General features: G+C 40.4%; 1 long non-coding RNA gene across 7 annotated transcripts in view; it reads right to left on the bottom strand.

Annotated features, from left to right (window-relative positions):
- LOC132346370 (uncharacterized) overlaps positions 1–25,738 on the bottom strand; it is a 284,917-nt gene that overhangs the window by 241,991 nt on the left and 17,188 nt on the right. For 6 of the 7 annotated variants that reach the window (XR_009496198.1, XR_009496196.1, XR_009496195.1 and 3 more), the window contains one exon: positions 23,762–23,843. This is a non-coding gene — a long non-coding RNA (uncharacterized lncRNA). Of the gene's footprint in view, positions 1–23,761; positions 23,844–24,275; positions 24,461–25,738 lie in introns of those variants that run through there. The other variant, XR_009496193.1, reaches the window with a different exon arrangement.

Below are 25,738 nucleotides of genomic sequence, written 5' to 3'. Positions count from 1 at the left end.
TTTGATGGCCATCACTTTCTGGTATATCCTGCCTCAGTTAGTTGCTCTGACAGCCTTGAGAGTAAGAGAGTGGCTTTCCCCTTGACCTCCAGCACACAAAGCACAGACTGAGAAGTGCCCTCAGGAGAAAAGATTCAGGAAGCGAGCCTCCCGCAATACTGCCCGTCTATTTCAAATGTCAAGTCCCTTTCAACTTCTGCCTGCTATCCATTGCTTTCTAGTGCCTTCAAACAAGTATTTCATAGAGTGTCCACAGTTTATAGCAGCAGGAACGGTTAGTCTGATAAAAGACAATTATTACTAGAACTGAAGCTCTCAGAATAAGCCTACTAAACACATATCACCTCTTACTTCTTCTCTACTCAAAATTATGCAAAGACCCCCAATCCACTCAGAGTAACAGTCAAAGCCTTATAATGGATCTACATGGTCTGGCCCCTGGTAGCAAGAAAGGTGCTTCCGGAGATTTCTTAAGCTGAGAAGATGAGGACAAAATGGGAGAGGTGCATTAGGAAATACCATGTGCAAAGGTGTAATAGCATGAGACTTGGGAATTCAGGGAACACAGCATAAGGCATGATGAGGACAGGTGAGAAAAGAGTCTAGAACAGCATTTCTCATCCCTTAGTCTGCATCTGCCTGAACCAAGCCACTCACTAAAATGCAGGTCCCTTGGACAGTCTGATGCACAGCAGCTTTGAGAACTCCAAGCACAGAGAGGTAAATTAGCTCACAAAGGGCTCTGTGCATGATAAAGAGTTCAGATTTTCATCTCCAAGAGATGGGAAATCATTAAGTACTTCTCAGTAAAGGCACCAAAGAAGAAACAAGTGTGTCTCCATAACCAGATGCATTTCAAAACCATCTTCTCCTTGTCTTTTAGCCTAGGCAAGGAGCTTTCCAATATTCCAGAAAAATACAACCTTCCTTTGCATCACAGTAGACATTAAAAACAGGACACGGCACACAGTAGGTTCTCCACGAATGCTAAATAAATAAAACATAATACAGTTTATATAGTTGTCACCTCCACTCTATATAATTCCACACTCAATCGCTCTCTCTCTCTTAAAGGTCTTATTTATATATTCTTAAAGTCCCTTTCCAAGCTCTAATCCCATTCAGAAAGCCTTTGGATTCAGCATGCCTTCGTTCACCAAATTTATAGGAAGGACAGTCTTGAGCCATCTGGTGCCTATTTAATTTTTAACCACCTCTCCCTTGAAATATTTCTTTCTTCATTCTTATTTTGTCCTAAAAACTTGGCTATGAGCTAAACTGCGCCATCTGTGACTTCCAGTAAATACAACTGTTGCTAATGAAATTACCCAGTTTCATCATTTTGATTTAAACGCCTTGCCTGCTTTTCCTCTGACCTTTTGTTGCTTGCCATCAAACTCAAGCTTTTGTGAATTTAGATACATACATCCATGTAGGTCAGTCTTGAGGAATAAATCTTCTCTGTGAAGCATGAGAACCTGGGCCAAGCCTGCTCAGCAGGTTGACACGGGAGGTGGGGGCCAGGGCTGCACAGAGAAATATGGATGGCACTTGTGCCCATCCGCTCAATGTGCGCAGGGCCCCGGGGCAGACCCCCGCCATGTGACCAAGTGGCTGCTCGGTCTGGCTCTCCGGCCTCCCATTTGTTAGGATGCTGATGATATTAATGAGTTGGGGTGTTGGAGCCCATTCCTTGGCCTTTAGTGTTGGTTCCCCCCTGCCCAGGATCGCTTGACCTGATTGAAGAAAAGTTCAGAGACTTCAAACTTTGCTCAAGTGGGAAGAAGCTTTGGAAGAAACCAGGTCCCTCGCTACTAAGCACAGCGTTTCCATTTAGGTAGCAGGCTGGCCTTTGTCAACAGCCCCATTGAGGGAATGCAAGAGAATGAAAGAAGCTTTCACCCAACAAGTTATCCGTCATCATGTCGTCATTATCAGTACTGTTGCTTATTATATTAGATAATTTAAGATTTGGAGGGTATTAGCAGTAACACAGAAGCTGACACTGAGGCATCACTGCGTATCAGACACCACCCTCAGCACCATACCTAATCAGTTCATTCACTCCTCACAACAATGCTACGTCTGAGGCTTAAACAGGTTAAGTAATTTGCTCCTGCTCATCACCTTGAAGCGTAATCACTTTGCATTTACTGGTGCTCTCTGTGTGCCAGATATTACGGTAGAAACTGGGATATGAAACTGAAAAAAATGTAGTCCCTGTGCACCACGGAAGGGAGCAAGAGATAAAAATGCAAATACACTATCTGAGTGAGGCTACAATGGAGTAGGAAGAGACTCTGGGGTCACAGAGAGAAGAGATTCCGTGTGGCAAAGATTCACAGCAGAGGAGAAGTTAAATGGAATTTGAAGGAGGAATGGGAGTTTGCCCCCAAAAAATGAAAGGAAATGGAAAGGAGCCAGGGCAAAAAGAACTGCATGTTGGAAGGAGGAGAAGTGAGAAAAGTAGGCAAAGGAGGAGGAAAAACCACTGGGATGGAAGGTCCTGCCCAGGCAGAGGAGGCTGGATCTGGAGTGGGGGCATTAACCTCAGGAAACACCAATGCTTTCTGTCACTGGGTCTCCACAATAAACTGGAGGGCTTGGGGGTCCTCCAAGGCAGCCCACCCATCAGATCTTGTTAACATCTGGCTTAAGTATGCAGCAGCAGGACTCAGCTTTCATCACTCAGCTTTCATTAGCCTGCAAAACTTGCCTGTACCCCTAAATGGTCAAGTCTTCAGTACCGAGAGAAAATATAAAATAGGCCCAAGGAGATTAAGCAGTAGCCCCAAAATTGCCCTAATGGACCCCCCATTCTTACCTCTATCTCTGCCTTCCTTCTAATTTGAGAATACTAGTAGTACTGACCAGGAAGGAGGTCTGTTAACAAAGCTGTTTTCAGTTCTACCAATTGCAAAAGTATGTCCATTCTCTGCAGGTGTTTTGCCAGTGCAGTAGGACTTGAGTGAAGAGAAAATTTCCACAATCCAAAATGCACTCTATTGATTCTGCCTTCAGTTTCTACATCACTTCTTTCTTAGGACATGACTTTTAAAGGCTGATGCTAAAAAGAAAATGCTATAGATGAGGACTGACACCAGGAACAACTTTGTCAAGAGAATGTCTCAGATCAGCCAATCTCCTCCGAAGGTTCTGAGGGGAGAGACAGGTGGGGCCAGAAAACCTTGTCTTGGAACCAAAATCAGCAAACATTTTCTGTAAAGGACTCAGTAGTAAATGTTCTGGGCTCTGTGGGCCATTTGGTCTCTGTCGCAAATATTTAACTCAGTTATTGCAGCACGACAGCAACCACCGAGGATGCATGAATCAATGGTGAATGGATGTGACTGTGCTCCAATAAAACTTGTAAAAATGGGATGTAGATTGCTAACCACTGTATCGGAGATCCCCACTATGACTGGTGAGTGGAAAGCTATAAAGGGAAAGTGAGTGACAATTTGAAAAGGGCTTTGAGGATGCTAAAACTGGGACCAGACCAATTATTGTGCTGTGCCCAAATATATTAAAACCCTCAGAGAGTGCTCCTGGGAATAACCCTTTTCCCTGACCTTCAAAAAAATATTCTCAGCATCATCTTGGCTGCATTCCTCATCTTCACCTGTTTTATCCAATCTCTCACTAAGCACTGCTATTTCCTCCACTTAAGTCTCTGAAACCAAAGCTTCAGAGGTTAAGAATCACATGCAGAGTTAGTTACATAGCAGTAAGTGACCAAGCCAGGACTTAAAACCAAGTCTGGAAGATACTAAGAATAGATGAATGTCACTGCATCTTTACTTTGCAAGAGAGCCCCTGGGAAATGTGTTTGGTGTAAAGCAGGCCAGGGTGCTAGATCTTTGGTAACAATACTCGGCCTCTCTGGAAACACTTCCCCCGTGACCTTTGCCTTCTGTACTCACAGTTGGTCCCCCTATGAGCCTTGAAGAAGTTCCCTAGAAAATGAAACACATTTTTAAATATAAGTGTAATGACCTGTAGATATTGGGAATGCAGGCTGAGACGCAAACTTAAGTGTGCAAATGGATGAATCAGAATGTGAACTGTGAGGTGAACAGTTTAAGTTTTAAACAACTTTATCCAAAAGTAAAATTTCACATTAAAAAAAAACCCAGCATGGTCTGAAACAGATATATACGAATCAACAACAGCAGGAGGTGGGGGACTATTATTTATAATATCCTAACTTTATTCTTTGGGACTTCCCTGGTGGCTCAGACAGTAAAGCATCTGCCTACAATGCAGGAGACCTGGTTCAAACCCTGGGTTGGAAAGATCTCCTGGAGAAGAAAATGGCAACCCACTCCAGTATTCTTGCCCGGAAAATCCCATGGATGGAGGAGCCTGGTAGGCTACAGTCCATGGGGTCGCAAAGAGTGGGACAAGACTGAGCAACTTCACTTTCACTTTCAACTTTATTCTTTAATCATTTATACCCTATCTAAAAATGTTGAAGGTGACCTACATATACACTTAAACAATTAAAATAAGGATAAAAGGATTAGAGTTAAGTAATAAAAGAAGAGAGATGTTTGAACTATAAAACCAAAGATTTTAAAATCGTGTACGATAATCACAATCACTTAAGTCTACAGAAACTATTTTTCTAGTGCAAAATTCTAAAACCGTGGTTCTCAAAATGCAGGGTCCCTAGGAATGACCTGGTTGCTGCTACTAAGTCGCTTCAGTCATGTCTGACTCTGTGCGAACCCACAGACGGCAGCCCACCAGGCTCCCCCATCCCTGGGATTCTCCAGGCAAGAACACTGAAGTGGGTTGCCATTTCCTTTTCCAATGCATGAAAGTGAAAAGTGAAAGTGAAGTCTCTCAGTCTTGTCCGACTCTTCATGACCCCATGGACTGCAGCCTACCAGGCTCCTCCGTCCATGGGATTTTCCAGGCAAGAGTACTGGAGTGGGGTGCCATTGCCTTCTCCAAGGAATGACCTGGTAAGCCTATGTAAAACAGCTTCCTGGGATACCCCTGCAATTCTGATTCAGATGGTTTTGCCCAAGGCCAAAGAATCCACATTTCTCCTGTCAAATCTGTTAGTATTTAAGATATTTAGGTGCTCCAATGTTGGGTACATGTATATTTATGATTGTTACAGCTTCTTGATGAATCTTTATATAATGATCTTCTTTGCCTCTTGTCACCATTTCTACCTAAATATCTATTTTCTCTAATACAATTATAGCTCCTCATGCTCTCTTTCAGTTTCACTTACATGGAATATCTTTCCCCATATCTTCACTTTGAGCCTATCTGTGGCTTTAAAGTTAAGTAAACATCACATAGGCAGCATAAACTTTGAGCCTGTGTTTTTTTTCTTCCCATACAACTATTCTATGCCTTTTAACTGGAGAATTTAATTTATTTACATTTAGAGTAACTATTGATATGTAAGGACTTATTAGCACTGTTGTATTAAATTTTTCTGGATATTTTGTAGTTCCTTAGTGTTCTTGTTCATCTTTTGCTACTTTTCTTGATGAAATGATGATTTTCCACAGTGGTATGTTTGATTCTTTTCCCTTTGGCTTGTGAGACTCTATGGTGGCTTTTGTTTTGTGGCTACATGTGTCAGACTTTATTTTGGGGGGCTCCAAAATCACTGCAGATGGTGACTGCAGCCATGAAATTAAAAGACACTTACTCCTTGGAAGGAAAGTTATGACCAACCTAGATAGCATATTCGAAAGCAGAGACATTACTTTGCCAACAAAGGTCCGTCTAGTCAAGGTTATGGTTTTTCTTGTGGTCATGTATGGATGTGAGAGTTGGACTGTGAAGAAGGCTGAGCACCGAAGAATTGATGCTTTTGAACTGTGGTGTTGGAGAAGACTCTTGAGAGTCCCTTGGACTGCAAGGAGATCCAACCAGTCCATTCGGAAGGAGATCAGCCCTGGGATTTCTTTGGAAGGAATGATGCTAAAGCTGAAACTCCAGTCCTTTGGCCACCTCATGCGAAGAGTTGACTGATTGGAAAAGACTCTGATGCTGGGAGGGATTAGGGGCAGGAGGAGAAGGGGATGACAGAGGATGAGATGGCTGGATGGCATCACTGACTCCATGGATGTGAGTCTGAATGAACTCCAGGAGTTGGTGATGGACAGGGAGGCCTGGCATGCTGCAATTCATGGGGTCACAAAGAGTCGGACACGACTGAGCAACTGAACCGAACTGAACTGAACTGAAAGCATCTTATACATTTAACAGCCAACATTAAGCTCAAGAAATCAGAAAGAAGAATCTAAGCCCAAAGTTAGCAGAAGGAAGGAAATAATAAAGGTCAAGGCAGAAATAAAAGAAACAGAGAGAATAAAAATAATAGAAAACATTAACAACGCTAAAAGCTAATTTTAGAAAAGATAAACGAGACTGGCAAAATATTAACCAAGATAACTACGAAAAAAGAGAAAACACTCAAACAAAATCAAATTTGAAAGAGATGATACAATTAATGCTACAGAAATAAAAAGGGTCATAAGAGAATACCTTGAACAGTTATATGGCAACAAATTGAATTATCTAGAAAAAATGGAAAAATTCCTAGAAACATACAACCTACCAAGACTGATTCATGAAAAAAATCAAACATCAGAACATACCAACAAGTAAGGACAATGGATCCATAATCAAAAACCTCCCATCAGAGAAAACAGCAAGATCAGATGAATTCACTGGTGAATTCTACCAAGTGAAAGTCGCTCAGTCGTGTCTGACTCTTTGTGACCCCATAGACTATACAGTCCTTGGAATTCTCCAGGCCAGAATACTGGAGTGGGTAGCCGTTCCCTTCTCCAGGGGATCTTCCCAACCGTGGGGTCAAACCCAGGCCTTCCACATTGCAGGTGGATTCTTAACCAGCTGAGCCACAAAGGAAGCCCAAGCATCCAAGTAATTAACAACAATTATTCTCAAACTCCTCCCAAAAATTGAAGAGAAGGAAACACTTCCTTCATGTAAAGGAAATGTAAATTCATTTTACAATGCCAACATTATCCTGATATCAAATCCAGATAAGGACAATGCAAAAAAAAAGAAAACTAGAGGCCAGTATTGCTGATGCATAGAGATGCAAAAATTCTCAACAAAATACTAGCAAATTGAATTCAACATTACATTAAAAGGATACACTGTGATCAAATGGAGTGTATTCCAGGAATGCATATTCAAATCAATAAATGTGAAACCCCAAATTAATACAGTAAATTTCTACATATGAATGAGTTCCATTCCAAGAATGTGTTCATAAGTCTAGTTTGTTCATTAAGCCCAACAAAGTTAGCTTAGATACTCACCTAACATAATCAGCTATATGGTACTGTACTGTAATAGGTTTATAATACTTTTCACACAAATAATACATAAAAAACAAACACATAAAATAAACATTTTGAATCTTACAGTACAGTACCTTGAAAAATTCAGTATTACCAGCTACATCCCACTGCTTTTACACTTGTTTCCTGACATCCTGGGCTTCAAATAAAGATACTGTACTGCTGTACTCTATACAGTACAGTATAGCAAAGTGCGCAAAAATACAACTACTTATAGGCTATGCATGCATGTAACAATGTATGCTAGATATGTGTATGTGACTAACTTACATGATTTGGCGTGCAAGTGCATGTTAGCATCTTTGAAAGTCTGAAAACTGAAGGTTTGTATGCAAGGAACTTACCTTATAATAAAAGAAAAAAATTATATGATCATCCCAATAGATGCAGAAAAACCATTTGACCAAACACCACATGCTTTTACAATAAAAAAAACTCTCAACAAATTGGATACAGAAGGAGTGTACCTCAACATAATAAAAGTCATATATGACAAGCCCACAGCTAACTCATCCTTAACAATAAAAGGTTGAGACCTTTTACTCTAAGATCAGAAATAAGTCAAGGGTGTCCACTCTCTCTACTCAATTCAACACAGTACTGGAAGTCCTAGCCAGAGCAATCAGAAAGAAAAAGACACAAAAGGCATCCAAACTGAAAAGGAAGAATATAAAACTGTCTTTGTTTCCAGATGAATCTTATACATAAAAAATTCTTAAGACTCTACTAAAAAACTGAGAAATAATCAACAAATTAAGCCATAGGATACAGAATCAATACACAGAAGGTAGTTGCATTTCTATACATTAACTATAAAAAGAAATAAAGAAAACAATCTTATTTATATTAGCATCAAAAATAATAAGATATTTAGGAAAAAATTTAACCAAGAAGGTAAAATATCTGTACACTGAAAGCTATAAGGTTTCGATGAAAGAAACTGAGGAAGACACAAATAGAAAGATGTGCCATGTTAATACACCAGAAGAATTTATATTATTAAAATGTCCATAATATCCAAAACCTCTACAGATTCAGTGCAATCCCTATTCAAAATTCCAGTGGTGTTTTTCATAGAAATAGAAAAAAGACCTAAATTTGTATGGAACCACAAAGACCCTGAATCGTCACAGCACTCCTGAGAAAGAACAATGCTGGAAACCTCACACTTCCTGATTTCAAACTATATTACAAAGATACAGTAATCAAAACAATATGGTATTAACATAAAAAGAGACCTGTAGAGCAATGGAACAGAATAGAGAGCCAGAAATAAACCCTCACATATATAGTCAACTAATATTTGACAGTGGAGCCGTAATTCCTCAATGAGGAAAGTGTCTTCCCTAAATGACGTTGGGAAAACTGGATACCCACATGCACAAGAAAAAGCATCTTGCACTACTATCAAAATTTATTTGAAATGGGTTAAAGATTTAAACATAAGACTCACGTGTATAAGAATGAGTATCTTGTACCACTCACAAAATTTACTTGAAATGAGTTAAATACTTAAACATAAGACTTGAAACCATGAAATGCCTCAAAGAAAACATAGGTGGAAGCTCCTTGACGTGGATTGGCAATGGTTATGACACCAAAAGCACAAGCATCAAAAGCAAAAATTAATCATGGAACTACATCAAATTAAAAGGTTTCTGCACAACCAAAGAAACACTTAACAAGAAGAAAAGTCAATGTATGGGATGGGAGAAAATATTTGCAAATAATATACCTCTAGTTAAGGATTAATATCCAAAATACATAAGGAACTCACACAATTCAACAGCAATTTAAAAAAATTTTTTAAATGGACATAGGAACTGAATAGACATTTTCAAAGAAGACACACAAATGTCTAATAATTCTCAGCATCACTATTCAACAGGGATATGCAGATCAAAACCACACTGAGGTATCACTTCACACCTGTTAGAATGACTATCATCAAAAAGACACAATGACAAAGATGTGAAGAAATTGACAAATTGACACAGATGTGGAGAAAAGAGAATCCTTGTGCACTGTTGGTAGATTGTTAATTCATGCAGCCACTATGAAAAACAGTATGATGGTTCCTCAAAAAATTAAAAACAGAACTACCATATGACCTAGCAATCTCATCTCTGGGTGTATATGCGAAGCAAGGGAAAGAGATATCTGCACTTTCATGTTTATTGCAGCAGTATTCACAACAGCCAAGATACGGAAACAAACTAAGTGTCCAGCAATAGATAAATGGGTAAGGAATATATGGAACGTATATACAATGGGATATTTTTCAGCCATGAGAAAGGAGAAAATCCTGCCATTTGGGATGACATGGATGGACCTTAAGGGCGTTATGCTAAGTGAAATGTCAGATAAATAAAGTCAAATACTTTATGTTCTTAAGTACATGGGGAATCTAAAAACGCCTAACCCATAAAAACAGAGAGTAGGATGGTTTTATCAAGAGCTGACAAGTGGAGTGAATGGGGAGATGTTAGTCCAAGGGTATAAACTTTAAGTTATAAAATGAAGAAGTTCTAAGGAACTAATATATAGTGTGATGACTTCTCCAAAATATGAGGATACTCTTCTCAACTTTTCTGTACAGCAGAAATTAACACAGCATTGTAAATCAACCATACTTGAATAAAATGCATTTTTAAAAAAAGAGCTACAGATCACATGTCCTGCTCCTCCTCTTCTCTTGATCTTCTGCCATGGCCTCAAATAAATCTCATTCCTCCAAATACTACTCTACTTGTCTTTTTGAATGTCTGCTGCTCTGGGTGTCTTCTGTGCACCCCGGGCTCCCCCTTCTCTACCTCTCTGTGCCCCAAAATCAGAGCACATGGGCCACACCAAAAGCTTCCTTGCCTTTCCAGCTCTGGTCATCTGCTGGATCACAGAGTACCACAGGCTGCATTCACTCACCTGCTAAAGCTTCCAGCTCCTGACCAGCAGCCCCCTCCAGGGCCATCCACTCCAGTTTCCAGTAACCAGTCTCGTCTGTGCTCCTGCAAGCCTAGGTGGGGTTCCCCATCAATTTTAACCTTGGTTAAAAGGGGTAGGCTGCTTTTTTTTTTTTTTTTTTTGGCCCTTTCATGTTGCTCATACCCTCGTAAATCACGCGCCTCCTCCATTTCCCAGTGCTGGGTGCAGGGGAAAGGATGGTGTCATGGCCACTCAAGAAAAGAAAAGGGTGACTTCCCTGGTGATCCAGTGGTTAAGACTTCATGCTCCCAATGCCGGAGGCCCAGTTTCAATCCCTGGTCAGGGAACTAGATCCCACAAACAGCAACTAAGTCCCAGTGCAGCCAAAATAAATAAGTAAATAAAATATTTTTTTAAAAAAGAAGTGACAAAGTTGTTAGAGGCCAGACCACCTTCACAGTATTTGAAGGCAACCTCATGTGTTAGGGCAGGTAGCAACATCATTACTGTAAGAAAGGGAAAAATTGGGGGGGAAAAATCATTAGCAGAATTTTGCAACACAGTTTAGCAACTTTCAAATGAGATAACAATAAAAGTATGCTAAACTTGGTTTTTAAACGTGCACTAAAAAGAATAAATACCTAAAGTGGTGATGAATTCTGTGAGTAAAATCAGTTTTTCCTATCTGTAAAACTAAATATAATCATCCATCCCTACATTTAAAAAGCTTACCAAGTGCTTTTACACATATTTTCTCATTTGTGCTCCTCACATCAACCATAGAAAATGGTTAGTATTGTTCCCTCCACTCGTGAAAGGTAGAGAAAGAGGCTTTGAAGGTTTAAGGGATTTGCTCACAGACTCACATAGGTGGTACAGGCAGGCACTCAGGGCTCTACTTGTAGCATGAGTCTAGCTCAGGGAAGGAATATATTGCCTTGCCAGGCTGGTCTATAGGTTTCACATTCTATCAAACCCATTGGTTGGCTGTGGTTGCCTCGAGTCCTGTGTTGCAAAGGATTCTGAGGCTGAGTGTGGACTTGAGAGAAAAGAGTATTGTGCTTAATTAGCATCTAACAAGACACAGCATTGAGAAGCAGTAGCATCATTCCCTTTTGTTTTCTAACCATGCACGGGGTTTGAAAGCATGGGCTTTGGAGGTTCACATACCTGTAATAAGGCCTGCTCCACTCAATATTCTGGGCCTTGGCTTCCTCATCTACAATCAAAAACCAAAATACCAACTGCCTCAAGGAGTTGTTTCTTTTCTTTCCCTACCTAAATTTATTTTCACTAGAAAAGAAGCTGTTATACTCATCTGAGAGAAAGAATCAATCAGAGAAAACTATTAACAAGACCCATTCTAAACTTAACAACTGAATAAAGTAGCAGAGTGTAGGAGAGGAAAGGTTGGGCTTAGACACTGAAACCCTGGAGTCTGGCCCAGTCCTGCTTTTATAGTTTGTTCTAGAACTTCAGAGAAGTCCGAGAAGAGTTGTCATTCCTAAAGTAAGCCCAATGGAATGTACTGTTCATAGAGTCTTTATTAGACACAGGCTACATGATTTGACGGCACTTAAAAATCAGTAGACAACAGTCCAATATAATTTATCAGCCATCCTTAGATGAGTGCCTTCTTTGCAGATCTTGAGGAGTTCTGTATAAGCTGTGTCATGGTAAGCAAGTTAATTTTCCTAAATAAAGTTTTCTTAATCTCTATAATCAGATTGTTGAAACAAAAATTTTTTGAAAAAGTAACTTCTGTATTGGGCAAAGGATTATGGGAACGATTCTTGTCCATTTCTCCACTTCTTATAGGGTTATATCATCTTTCTAATAATGACAATAATCGTAGGAATAAAGGATTTAACATCTGTTTGAAATGTTAATCTCCTTAGAATCAACTTATTCTTCTCTTATTTTTCCATTGCCTTTGATTTCCTCTCTTACTTTGGAAGTTTTAGTAATGCAACTTATTTATTTGTTTCGGTAAGTGGCTCTGTCTAGAAGAACGTGGAGTATGTGTGTTGTGCACGTGCTTAGTTCCCAATAATGACTGAAAAGTGAAAATGAAAGCCTTGGTCACTTAATTGTATCTGACTCTTTGCAACCCCATGGACTACAGCTTGCCAGGCTTCTCTGTCCATGGAATTCTTCAGGCAAGAATACTAGAGTAGGTAGCCATTCCCTTCTCCAGGGAATCTTCTCAACAGGGATTGAATTCAAGTCTCCTGCATGGCAGGCAGATTCCTTAGCAGCTGAGCCACCAGAGAAGCCCTGATAATGATTGAGGTGTGCCTGAAAGATATGAAAGCTCCTCATGCCTAAAAGTCCATCTTTTTTTCTAACAGTGGCATCTATGGCTCTCATTGGTCTTTTCTGTGATAAATGTTCCTGGGAGGGACAGCAGCTTAAGCCCCCAAACCCTGGGGCATCTGAGTCAATTATAGATTTCCCAGAAGCTACAAGAGTATTTTGTGAGTGCTAAGACCCAGAGGAGGGTAAGAAGGTGCTTGGAACAGGAAGGCTGCTGAATTGTCAATAGATTCCAGAGGCCTGGTCCCAACTGAAGCTCAAATATAGAACGATGTACCTCTCAAATTCCTCTATCTCAAAACACAAGGTTTTAAATTGGATATGCATCAACCATCAAACCATCATATTCATAGGACTTTACTACTTACGATGTGTATTATAGATACAATTTACATTTTAAAAACCTTTGTAAGTAATAAAATCATTCTCACTTGGTCAGAGGCAATGTAACTGAGCAGGATTCTATTAGGGCTTCCCAGAACAGGACTCTACCCACCCACCCCCCATGTCTTCCACCTGCCTTTTGTCTGTAGAAAAACTCCAGTTAAAAATAAATTTAATCGGAGAAGTGAGAAGATGCAGAAAGAAAGGAAAACAGTCACGCAAAACAAAACAATAATAATTCTGCTATTAAACAAAGTCAAGGACCTTTAGTTCCTCCTCAAGGGCTGTAGATAATATTCTGAGTCAGGTCCTTTGAGCTGTTTTCTAGATACTGAAACCCCCACCAGATGGAAGAAGTTAACTGTCTACTGCCCAAAACTATGTAGACCCCAGACCAGTTAGAACCAGAAGGTTGATGATGTTAACTCCTGATTACCTCACCAATCAGAAGAATGTCCACAAACTGATCACATGTATCACAATCTCCCTCCCTCACCCTGTCTTTATAAACTTTTCCCTGAAAGTCTTCAGGGTGTTTGGGACATTTAAGCACTAACTGCCCAGGACTCCCTGCTTGGAGCCTGCAGTAAACATTATACTTTGCTTCACCATCGTCTGGCATCAGTAGATTGGCTTTACTGCACACAGGTAAGCAGGCCCGAGTTTGGTTCCATAAAAGCAATGTAAGTTGAACTCAGGTCTGTGTTTTTCGCTCATGATAGATGGCATGTGTTCTTCTGTTCACTCTCTAAATCTGGAAAAATGTGTTTCATGTGTCTAGATCTCATGTACTTCTAATTTTCTCTTTTGATCAGTCAAAATGTCATTGTGAGACCCAACAACAAATGAATGAATGAATATACATGTATACATCTATAATATTCACTATATATATACAAACACACACATAAAACACGTATCTCACAGCCCACAAATCTTGTTTAAGTGGCTCTTTCAGGAAGATTTATAACACTTTGCTTTACAAAGAAAGTTTAAAAAAGAAAGAAAGTGAAATGAAATAATGACTGTTCCCTAGTGCAATTACTGTGTCAAATATTCCCCTAGGGAAAGGAATTTGCTCTTATTGTGAAATAAATTAATATAGAAACTAGACTCCTGCGGTAACTTTTCTTTATCCCCAGGCAGTATTTTCCCACTACCGTTTTCAGAATTCACTTTTGGCGATTCACATATGGGAGGTTGGAAATAGCTAGAAATTGTATGTTAGAATTTCAAATATATTCCCATTTCCAAAAATGTTAGCAGCTCCCCAAATTATCAGGGTGCGCACAATCATTTAGAGATCGCCTGCCCCAGAAATCAACTGCTTCTCTTCTTCATCCACAGGAAGGGTAAGAGCTTTGTCCTACCATCCACTCAGCTGCCACAAATCAGGATTTCTGTCCCTGTAGCTACCATTTGCCCAGAAAATTCGGAAGGACAAGGCCCTTTAGGCTGTAAGAAAAGTGCAGAAACAGCCAAGCGTAGTCTTTTCCCCATACCCATAAGTCAGCCTTCACTGGACACCTTCACTACCCAGGCTGCCAGCCCAAGCTCTCTGTAATTCCTAATTAGGTGTTCACTGCTCAATGAATACTCCATTAGCCTCACACTCTCTTAACATCAAACCATTGGACAAAATTCACTTCATCTCAGCCATGTTATGAATGAACTTACAATCAACGGTTGAAATCCACAATGGCTGAAATTCACTCTAAACTAATCTTAAATCAACATCACAAGGCCAGTGTATGCAAAATTGACTAGGGAAAGCCTTAACCAAACTACAGAGCAAAGCAGAGTCTTGAGGAGGAGGTTGGTTATTCAGTGGGGGGAAAGGGACAGGGACAGGAATCTGGACTACACAGTGCCAACAAATATTAGGCCTGGAAAAAAAGCTAAAGGCTGTTCTTTGTTGACCTTTATGATTTAAGCATCTGTGCCTGGACTCTTTGTGTCATGGGAGCCTTGATGATGAACTAGTTCAAACCTCTTAAAGTAGATCCCTCCAAGGCAGATATTTTGTCCCTTAAGTGTAAAAATGACAAGAAGACATAGCATCAACTTACATTTACTGAGTTCTGACTACATGCCAGGTTTTGAGCTAAGAGCTTTATATGTTTAGCTTGTTTATACTGCACACCCTGAAAGGTGGGTATAATTATTATCTTCATTTATTAGGAAAGAAAACTGAGGCCTAAGAACCCAGCTATCACTCCAAAGAACAGAGAGCCAGCAAACCCTGCAGATCAGAGGCCCTGTGTCCTATACCATGAGCACTGTCTGCTAGAAGGATTTTCAAATGCCAACAGCCTCAATAATAATTAGTATCATTATGGATCATTTATTAAGCACCAATTATGTTCATTTGGGATGGGTGTGTACGAAAGTATAGTGTATTTTCACTCTGTTATTTTTGGAGTCAAGCTGACTTGTATGTGAAACATTGGTACAGGGTAGTAAACTGGTTAAGAGCCAAGCTGTGGCATCAGATGCTCTCGGATCAAGTTTCTACTTGCTACTTGCTGTGTGACTTTGCACAAGTTACTTGACTTCTCTTAGCCTCATCTATAAAATGAAAACAATAACGGCACCTACTTAATAGGGTGGTTGTGAGGATAAAGGAAATCATCTAAGGAAAGTGCTTAGAATGGTGCCTGGTACATAGTGAAAGTTAAATAAACCTTGTAATTATTTTCCTCTGTTGATAGAGAAAAATTTTTAATTGTCAGTAGGTAGGCAAACAGCCAGTCCTAAAGGAAATCAACCCTGAATATTCACTGGAAGGACTGATGCTAAAGCTGAAGCTCCAACATTTTGATCACCTGATGTGAAGAGTTGACTCATTGGAAAGACCCTGATGCTGGAAAAGATTGAAGGCAGGAGGAGAAGGGGATGACAGAGGATTAGATGATGATGTTGGCATCACCAACTTAATGGACATGAGTTTGAACAAACTCCAGGAGATGGTGAAGCACAGGGGAGTCTGATGTGCTGCAGTCCATGGGGTCATAAAGAGTAGGACACAAATGAGAAACTAAACAATAAAGGTAACCAGTATGACTCCTCCACTAAAAATACAAGTGGTCACGTTGTGGTTTTACACCAATGATCTTAAAATGATAGACTTCTCTTTTTATAGTGTTGGTTTAGTTAGTTAGCCAATTAGTTTCGTTGGGCATTTCAGAGAATGCATCTATGGACCCATTTTAAGTATCTTCTGTGAATTGCTTGGACTAAGGGAGACAAGGCACTGAAGGGTGGGGGAGGGACCATAGAAACAAGAAGGAAAGTAAACAGCATTGCAAAATTCTGGGAAGTTATAGTTTTTGCTAAAGAGAATATTAAGGGATTATATTCTTTTCTATTAATTCGTACATCCTCACTGTACAGAATTTAGAAAACAGAAACATGTGCAGAAACATTTTAAAGACAAAAAGAAGAACATTCACTCCCATTATCATAACACTGCTGCTATTTTGAGACGAGACACTAAGCAGTAAGCACTGGCATGGCCAGACCAATTGAGAAGAGAAAGTGGCTGTTCTGATTGGCTAGTGCCTCCCCTAACAGTTGTTATCTGTTTTGAATATTGCTCCTATGCTTGTGTGTATATTTCATCCCTGTGCGTTTATTTTTAATTATGTGAGAAACATACTGAATATTGGTTTGTTCATACTTTTTAATTGTTTTTATCACGTATAATGAACTTTTCCTACCATCAGACATTCTTTGAGGGCATCATGTTGAAATCATTTACTAATAATGCAAGCAAATAGATACATTATAATTTAAGTGTTCTATTACTGTTCAATATTCATGTAGATTCCATTTTTTGCTATTATAAATATCTCTATATATAAAAATTTGAGTAGCTAATGTGTTGTCATTTTTACCACATATTTTTACCACATATTTACTTCCATAGTAAAATAACATTTTAATTTTAGAACAAGTTGTTACTTCTACAAATCACTGGTTATTTGGTATGTTTGTTATTTCAGTTAGTAAGTCGTGTCCGACCCTTTTGCAACTAGAATGAAATTTATACCAGGCTTACATATAATATTGGTTTCCCAGGTAAAGAAACTACCTGCCAATGCAGGAGATACTAGAGACTTGAGTTCAACTCCTGGATTAGGAAGAACCCCTGGAGTAGAATATGGCAACCCACTCCACTATTCTGGCCTGGAAAATTCTGTGGACAGAGGAGCCTGGTGGGCTACAGTCCATGGGATCACAAGGAGTCAGAATCTACTGAGCACACATGCCTACATATACTATTAAATGTAAATAAATGTAAAAGCATCCTTTAAAAGGTAAATTGCTATAAACTATGTTATTGTTGTTATTTATGGTAGTATTAATATCATCAATTGCTGATGTTATAAACTGTCTGGCTTTTACCTTGAAGCTTTTTTGACTTTTAGCAGATTTATTCCTCACCTAAACCACATGATAATGCAATTTTATTTGTCTTCACCTAAAGATAGGTCATACCCCTCTCCTGCCATTATGTGATGATTGTGCCATTGCAAAACACCAAATATTGGCATAACAAGTACCTGAACACACTTCATTAAACACCTGTCCAGGTAAGAGCAAATGGACTGCAGCCTACCAGGCTCCTCCATCCATGGGATTTTCCAGGCAAGAGTACTGGAGTGGGTTGTCATTGCCTTCTCCAGGTAACAGCAAAAGGGAAAGTCAAGTGGACATGTGTTGTTTGCTTCTTCATTGTTTGGCACACACAATACCCCTTCCTGCTGCTGCTGCTGCTGCTAAATCACTTCAGTCTGTATGACCCCATAGACAGCAGCCCAATAGGCTCCTCTGTCCCTGAGATTCTCCAGGTAAGAATATTGGAGTGGGTTGCCATTTCCTCCTCCAATGCATGAAAGTGAAAAGTGAGTTAAGTTGCTCAGTCGTGCCCAACTGTTAGCAACCCCATGGACTTCAGCCTACCAGGCTCCTCTGTCCATGGGATTTTCCAGGCAAGAGTACTGGAGTGGGGTGCCATTGCCTTCTCCAATAACCTTTCCTACTAGACATCAATACCTTGAATTTCTGGAACATGGTGCTACCATGATGGTAAAGCCCAGAACCTTCTAGAAACCATGATGTGGAATCTGAGGATAGAGTGAACAATGGACAAGGACAAGCTGAGAAAGAAAGAGATTGGGTCAAACTCATAGTTTTGGAAAGATGGCAGGCTAAGGATAGTCTGAAAAAAAACCCTACTATACCTACACAGAAATGCTACATATGCTAGACATGAATTATTTTCTTAATACAAATCTAAGATCATACAAAGGAGAAAAAAACTGTGAGAGTGTACGCACACACACACAGACACACACGGTCATTCCCTCCCTTTCCTCTCCATTTCTCTCTCTTTCTCTCTCTCTCTCCCCCTATATATATATATATATATATATATACACATATACATATATATATATATAAATCAAGTCAGAAGTTATCTTGCCAGCTTCCCTGGTGGCCCAGTGATTAAGAATTCACCTTGCAATGCAGAGGACACCAACTCAATCCCTGGTCCAGGAAGATCCTGCATGCTGTGGAGCAACTAAGCCCATGGGCCACAACTGCTGAGCCTGTGCTCTGGACACCAAGAGCCACAACTACTGAAGTCTGCACACCTAGAGGCTGTGCTCCATGACGTGAGAAGCCAGCCATGCAATGAGAAGCCCATGCACTGTACCTAGATTAGCCTTGGCTTGCCACAACTATGGAAAGATGCACATAGCAATGAAGATCCAGTGCAGAAATAATTTAATAAATAAAAAATTTTAAAAAGAAGATAGCATGGTTAATCTCAATCCACAGATTTAAAGTCAGCTGAAGATGATAGAGTGGCAGAAAATGAGTAAAGATCTCAAAAGATGAGCTCAGATCCCCACCAGAAAGACTTCCATGGTAGTCAAGTGAGTGATGGCCATCTCTCTTTCTAAATGGCAAAGGAGAGCACTAAATAATAAAGAGGAGTGACCAACACAGCAAAGGAACTAGAGATGGGGTTTGCAGAAGAGGAGGTAGCCAGTGAAAGTGGGAGGAAATCATTCCCAGGCCTTGTTAAGAAGACATCTGTTTGGTACCTGCCAATATCATCTTTAGTACTTTCAAGCAAATGGATTTATGCTGACTCTCATATTTATGCTGTAATCTTTGCCATATGTTAATGAGATTGACTGTACATGAGATAATCAATTATTTTCAGCAGCCTGTATCTTAAATGTTATTCTGGTTATCTTGATTATGAGCTTAAATACCAGCCTGGTGATGGATTCACCTTTTAACTTTTCTCTCTTAAAAAGAGCAAAATCGGGAAATCGAAATACACCCCACATAGATTTTTCAATATGTAGTGAAAGTTAGTAATGGCACAGTTGTAGCTGAGCTGGCATTTAAACATGTAATCTGCTGACCTTGAATTCCAAAGCAATTTCTTATTCCTTAAAAATTTGGAACATATAAAAATTATATTAGCATCAATTATTTTAATCATTTTTGTTAAAATTTATCTTTCTCAATTTCGGTGCATTGACATTATAACCCACTATCTCTTCTTGTCTCAGTTCCCTTATTAATATTCATTGGAAGTATCTGCTACTTCAATAAACCCAGACTAACTTTTTATTACATATTCATAAGTATTACTTTCTAAAGGTTTTGAGCTACTTCCACCTTCATTGAAAATAATAATTTGTACTTCATACTAATGTAAGTGACACCTCCGAGATGGTCTAAAGTAATGAATCAGGATGGACTTCAACTCAGCAAGCACCTCTTCTTGGCCACTCTGCCTCTGAACATTACACCATTCTTGTGTTAATCAACGGTCTTCTTGCTGATAGGGGTCTGAGGACAAAGACCAGAACTGACCACTTCAGCCCAAAGCAGGGTTCCTTAACATGGAGGTTCTGGCAGGGTTTCTGGCATTTTGTGAATCTCCTATAATATGAATAGCACGCAGGATTTGGGGTGCAGGTGTGTGGTACATTTTTCTGGTGAAGAAAGCCTATAATTTTTATTAGATTCTCAAAGGAAGCTTTGATGATATGATGGGAATGGTGGTGGCAATGATGGTAATAATGATAATTTTGAACCCCTAGCCTATGAAATGTTTTGTCTGGATTTACATCGAATATTGTTGGATTCATTTGGTGAGTACATGGAGGGTACATGTTGTACATAAGAAGAAGTCCTTAAGGATAAATAAATGCTTCAGAGTCCGTGCTCACCTCTTGTGCTGAGGAGCTGGAGCAGGGGTATTGAATTAAGAATATGTGGATTGTGACCTACCGAGGGAGGGAGCACACATTGTTCACAAGGGGGAGGCAGACAGCTCCCTCAGCATCCAGCTCCCACTTTGGGGAAGTGAAACCACACATGGGGTCGTTTTAAGGGCACAATGTCAATACATCCACAGAAAGGAAGTCGAATCACAAGATCCTAGATGCCAGAGGGCACAGTAAGTCAGGGGAAAGGCAGGCCTCCACCATGCCAGGTCTTGAGGGAGGAGACAATGGGTACTGTTGGGGCGGAGGTCACTAACTTTTGTGGGCTTTACTGTAGGTCGTTATTTTTAAAGGGGCCCTAGGAAAAGCAAAGCAGGAACTGATGGCAAGGCCTTATCAAAATGTCCAGGCTCTGGGTGTGAGGAGGGTTATCAGACTATAAAATGTCTACATGGCAACTCTGAAAAACAAGCTGTTTTTCTCATCACATCTTTCTCCTGGACCTGTGAGGCTGAGTCACAAGGGCTTGCTTCCAGTGCCGACAGATAGACCTTAAGAAGAACCACTGTTAAGGACGTGATCAAAAGTATTCTGCAATAGTTCCACACTATCGCAGAAAGAAACAATGGACTATAGCCCAGAGGTGACTCATACCACATGATTGTATCCCAGGCAGCCAAGGTCTTCCATCCCCATTCTAACAGGAAGTAGGTGTCATGCAAGTCAGACTGAGAAATCTTGGCACCAAAGATGACTCAAGTCAACTTCCCATAGTGACCCAGGATGCTCTGAGGCCAGGACAAAGCTACCTGTGGGGAGGCCCTCCAAGAAAACCTACAGTTGCCCTATAAAATGTGAAATTTAGGGGAACACCAACCCAAAAACCTCTGCAGGAAATGGCCTGAGTTTGGACTATCTTTTACATTGCTGCTTGTATTTGACCTGCCAACTTTGCCTCCATCCATCACTAGCCACCCTCCCTCTATGTTAGGTCCCTGTCTGCAATCTCAACCTTTCTAGCTCATTTCTCTGGTTGGCCTTCTTTTGGGCATTCATTAATTTACTCAGCAAATATTTAGAGGCTACTAGAAGGCTTTGGCTAGAAGCTGTGCAGGTACCAAGAAAAAGTCACAATCTCTTGCCCCTAATAAGCCTATGGTCCAAATGCATTTGAATACTCAGTTTTATAATTACCAGGTCAAGCTTTAAAAGAGTCCATGGCTCCTGAAACCACCACTATATCATCGGCCTTAAATCCAAGGATCATCTCTAAGGAGGTTCTAGTGCCTCTGAGTTACACCCTTGGTTTGAGTAACATTTATAAACACATTGATCAAAAACCAACACTCTCTTCCTGCTGAGAACCAGGCAATGTCTCCACCAAGGACAACTCCATGCTTCTGAAATATACCACTTTCCCAAGAAGCCACAATCCTAAAAGTCATTACTCCAAAGGAATTTAAACTGGTAGGGAACTCAGATCCCCACTTTAATTGTACACTTATCATGAATCACTTTGGGGTAAAGATATTTTTTTAACATTGACATCAGTTCAGTTCAGTTCAGTCGCTCAGTTGTGTCCTACTCTTTGCAACCCCATGAATCGCAGCATGCCAGGCCTCCCTGTCCATCACCAACTCCCGGAGTTCACCCAGACTCACGTCCATCAAGTCGGTGATGCCATCCAGCCATCTCATCCTCTGTCGTCCCCTTCTCCTCCTGCCCCCAATCCCTCCCAGCATCAGGGTCTTTTCCAATGAGTCAACTCTTCACATGAGGTAGCCAAAGTATTGGAGTTTCAGCTTCAGCATCAGTCCTTCCATTGAACACCCAGGACTGATCTCCTTTAGGATGGACTCATTGGGTCTCCTTGCAGTCCAAGGGACTCTTAAGAGTCTTCTCCAACACCACAGTTCAAAAGCACCAATTCTTTGGCACTCAGCTTTCTTCACAGTCCAACTCTCACATCCATACCTGACTACTGGAAAAAACATAGCCTTGACTAGACGGACCTTTGTTGGCAAGGTAATATGCTTCTGAATATACTATCTAGGTTGCTCATAACTTTCCTTCCAAGCAGTAAGTGTCTTTTAATTTCATGGCTGCAGTCACCATCTGCAGTGATTTTGGAGCCCCCCAAAAAATAAAGTCAGCCACTGGTTCCACTGTTTCCCCATCTATTTCCCATGCCCACCAGATGCCATGATCTTCGTTTTCTGAATGTTGAGCTTTAAGCCAACTTTTTCACTCTCCTCTTTCACTTTCATCAAGAGGCTCTTTATTTCCTCTTCACTTTCTGCCATAAGGGTGGTGCCATCTGCATATCTGAGGTTACATTGACATAGTGGCCATCAATATGCCTCATACCCTACCCATGTCAATCTTGATGACAACTCTGAAATACTCATTGCTACTTTCTTTAGGGATGAAGAGCTGAGGCATGGAGAAATTCACAAGGGTAGTAGTAGCAAAGTTAGGACTCGTTCCATGCATCTTACAGATATTTTGTGAAAATTATCTTTTTCTGTAAAGTTATCTTAAGATACCCAGATGAACTCTGTACATCAGTGAAGCCCCTGGGACATTACAAGCCATCCCGCTCACCAATATTATTTCCCTTATGACAGGTAAAAAGAGTTAAAGAAGTTACCAAGTAATATTTTTAAGAATGGACTGATTCATTCAACATTAACTGAACATCTGCTATCTGTCAGATGCTCTCCTGGGATACTGAGTAGAAACACCATGTTGGCCCTTCACTACTATATATGCATGAAAGGTGTTATTAGAGACATCAAGATACTAAAACTCCTATAATCACTGCTGCCCTGGCCACATCTGTCTTCCACATTCTGTGTCTCTTTCTGTGCCTTTTTCATTTTATTTCTTCAGACACACAAACTCCCATACTCTTTGCCTCCTCCTATATCAGAATTTACTTTAAGAAAGACCTCAATCAATCACTCACCCTTCAGTAGGAATTTTTTTGTCTGAGAAGGCCTCTCCCATGGCTTTTAAAACTAACTTCCAATGGGAAAAATAAGTTGGTTCCTTATCTTTTAGATCTGAGATGTTGGCAAGCACAGCTAAAATTATAACTTAAAAACAGCTAAAGTGCCTTCCCAGAATCATATCTGAAGGGAAATGGAGGAAAGCATATTTGAGAAAGGCCAATTATAATCCAAACCTTATGGTGTGCCCTCTCCTGTATCTTATCTTCTTTATCTATGGGAAGAAGCTGCCCACTTGGTTTTTTTCTGAGATCTCTGGCATGATCTTTACAAGATAATTATTTTTAGAAGTTCACCTGCACTCAATTCCTAGCATAGTGATTCTCTCTGAGGCGAGAGAAATCCCTAAAGAGGCAGATCAAACCCCCCAGGTGGAACAGAAGACCATAAGTAATTTGAGAAAATGCATTCAGTTTTACGTTTTTATAGTTTAAAAATGAAAACACAACCATCATTTTCATAGCACAGAAACTAAAGTCCAAAAAAAAAAAACTTATCTTACCTGATGAAGACAGACAGAAGACACTGACTTTTAATGGAGATGGTCGAGGCGAGGCAGAGGGAATAAGGAATATCTTATAACCCTGGCAGTGGAAAAAAAAAAAGGACATTTCAGATACATCAAAATAAAACACAAGCCTGAAAATATTGGAAAAGACTGCTCTGTTCTGTTCTCAGTTTACACGTTGAATGAGTGAATAAAAGCGTCCGTCATCCTCTTAGCCATCTCACACATGTTTCCCTACTGCCAGATCCCTTCTCTTATGCCTTCTCCATCTCCAGAGGACCAAGCCATGGTGGCTATGATCATGGCTTCCCCTGTACAATCGTTTTAGATCACCCAGTATATTTCAGCTTAGCCATCACACCACACAACGGGGAAAGGCAGACTGTTGTGCTTGATCCCAAGACCCACCACCACAGCAAGCAGCAGAAGCAGCCACACCATGTAGGAGACCTGAGGGACTGACTCGACTCTTTACAACCCAGGTGCCCTTAATCCGAGCCAGCAGTACCACAGTATACAAACTAAGTTCTCTCCTCAGAAGGACGGTGTCCAGTCTGTAAAATTCTGTAGTGAACTTGGGTGTCTTCTCTGTAACATCTATGCTTGAATCTCCTCACACAGGGCTCCAGAGAAACACCTCCACCAGCAACCTCACCATAAGCTCCCCAGCAGCCACGATGGCACCCATGAACTAGGTGATCTGTCACGAGAAGCTACTCTTCCTCCTTTCCCAGCGGTTTCCAAGAAACACCAGGAGAGACGGTTCTGTTCAAAAGGGTGTGAACAGCCATAGGCGTTCACCAGGAAACACAGCTTGGGGATTGTCCTTTTTGGTTTTGTTTTGTTTTCCTGGAAGTCTGAGCTGAAGGAATGGATGGGGTCTTTCAACAGTGAGGTTGGCTGGTGACCCCTTAAGTCCCCAGGAGGGGACCAATACCATATAGAGTAGAGATGATGCTCCACAGCAGGTTGAACTCCTCCTGCAATAGCATCTGGAGATTCAAATTCCAGACCTTCCTAGATGAAAGGAAAGGAAATAAACTTTCCCTTCTCCTTGGTCCACAAAAAGCTCACTCCTCAAACTTGAAGGTGCATAGGAATCACCTGGGGATCTTAAAATGTAGATTCTGACACAGGAGGCCAGGGTGGGGCCTGAAACTCTAACAAGCTTTCAGGGGAGGCTAGTGCTGCTGAGTACTGTTTACTCTGAGTAGCAAGGCAATAAACATAACAACCCACCTACTCAGCTAGGTCACCCCTGAGGAGTGGGGGTGGGGGTGGGGGCAGGTACTAGGAGGAAAGTAGAAACATATAGTTGATAGTTAATGTGCTTACGTACTGTTTATCTTTTACCTTTGTGTCCTATCTTTGTAATTTTTTTAAAGGGCAAATATATAATCTAATAAGGACTGCTGTATCGTGTAGGGAACACTGCTCAGTATTCTAAAATGACCTATATAGGAGAAGAACCCAAAAGGAGTAAATATATTTATGTATATGACTGAGTCACTTCGCTGTACACCTGAAACTAACATAATATTGTAAATCAACTATAGTCCAATAAAAACGCAAAATTTAAAAAAATTTTAAAGGAAGAAAAGAAAAGAAAAAAGGACTAGCTCTGAGTTTTTTCTTGCTATGAAGTTGGTATCTGTTCACACCTTGCCTGAAGGTATGCTCCGGAATTCTGAAATATCATAACCTAATACTCGAGCATGTGGAAACCAGGGGACTCGTTCTGAACAGAAGGCTGACCACAGTCATGGTCAGATCTCGGTGAGATGTATGCTTGACAAACCAAGGATATGGATGGTCACATGCGAGGGCAGCCTGAGGCCACAGGATAACCATGGCACATCTCCCAGGATACACAGAGATTTGGGTACGGGGCAGGGGCAGCTAACACCCATAATTTAACTAATAAATAATTTAAAATATAATTTATATCAGAACAAACATGGATGTTTTATG

The sequence above is a fragment of the Bos taurus genome, chromosome 10 (assembly GCF_002263795.3).
Source record: "Bos taurus isolate L1 Dominette 01449 registration number 42190680 breed Hereford chromosome 10, ARS-UCD2.0, whole genome shotgun sequence".
In the NCBI taxonomy this organism is placed as follows: domain Eukaryota; kingdom Metazoa; phylum Chordata; class Mammalia; order Artiodactyla; family Bovidae; genus Bos; species Bos taurus.
This window is presented reverse-complemented; position numbering and strand designations above follow the sequence as displayed.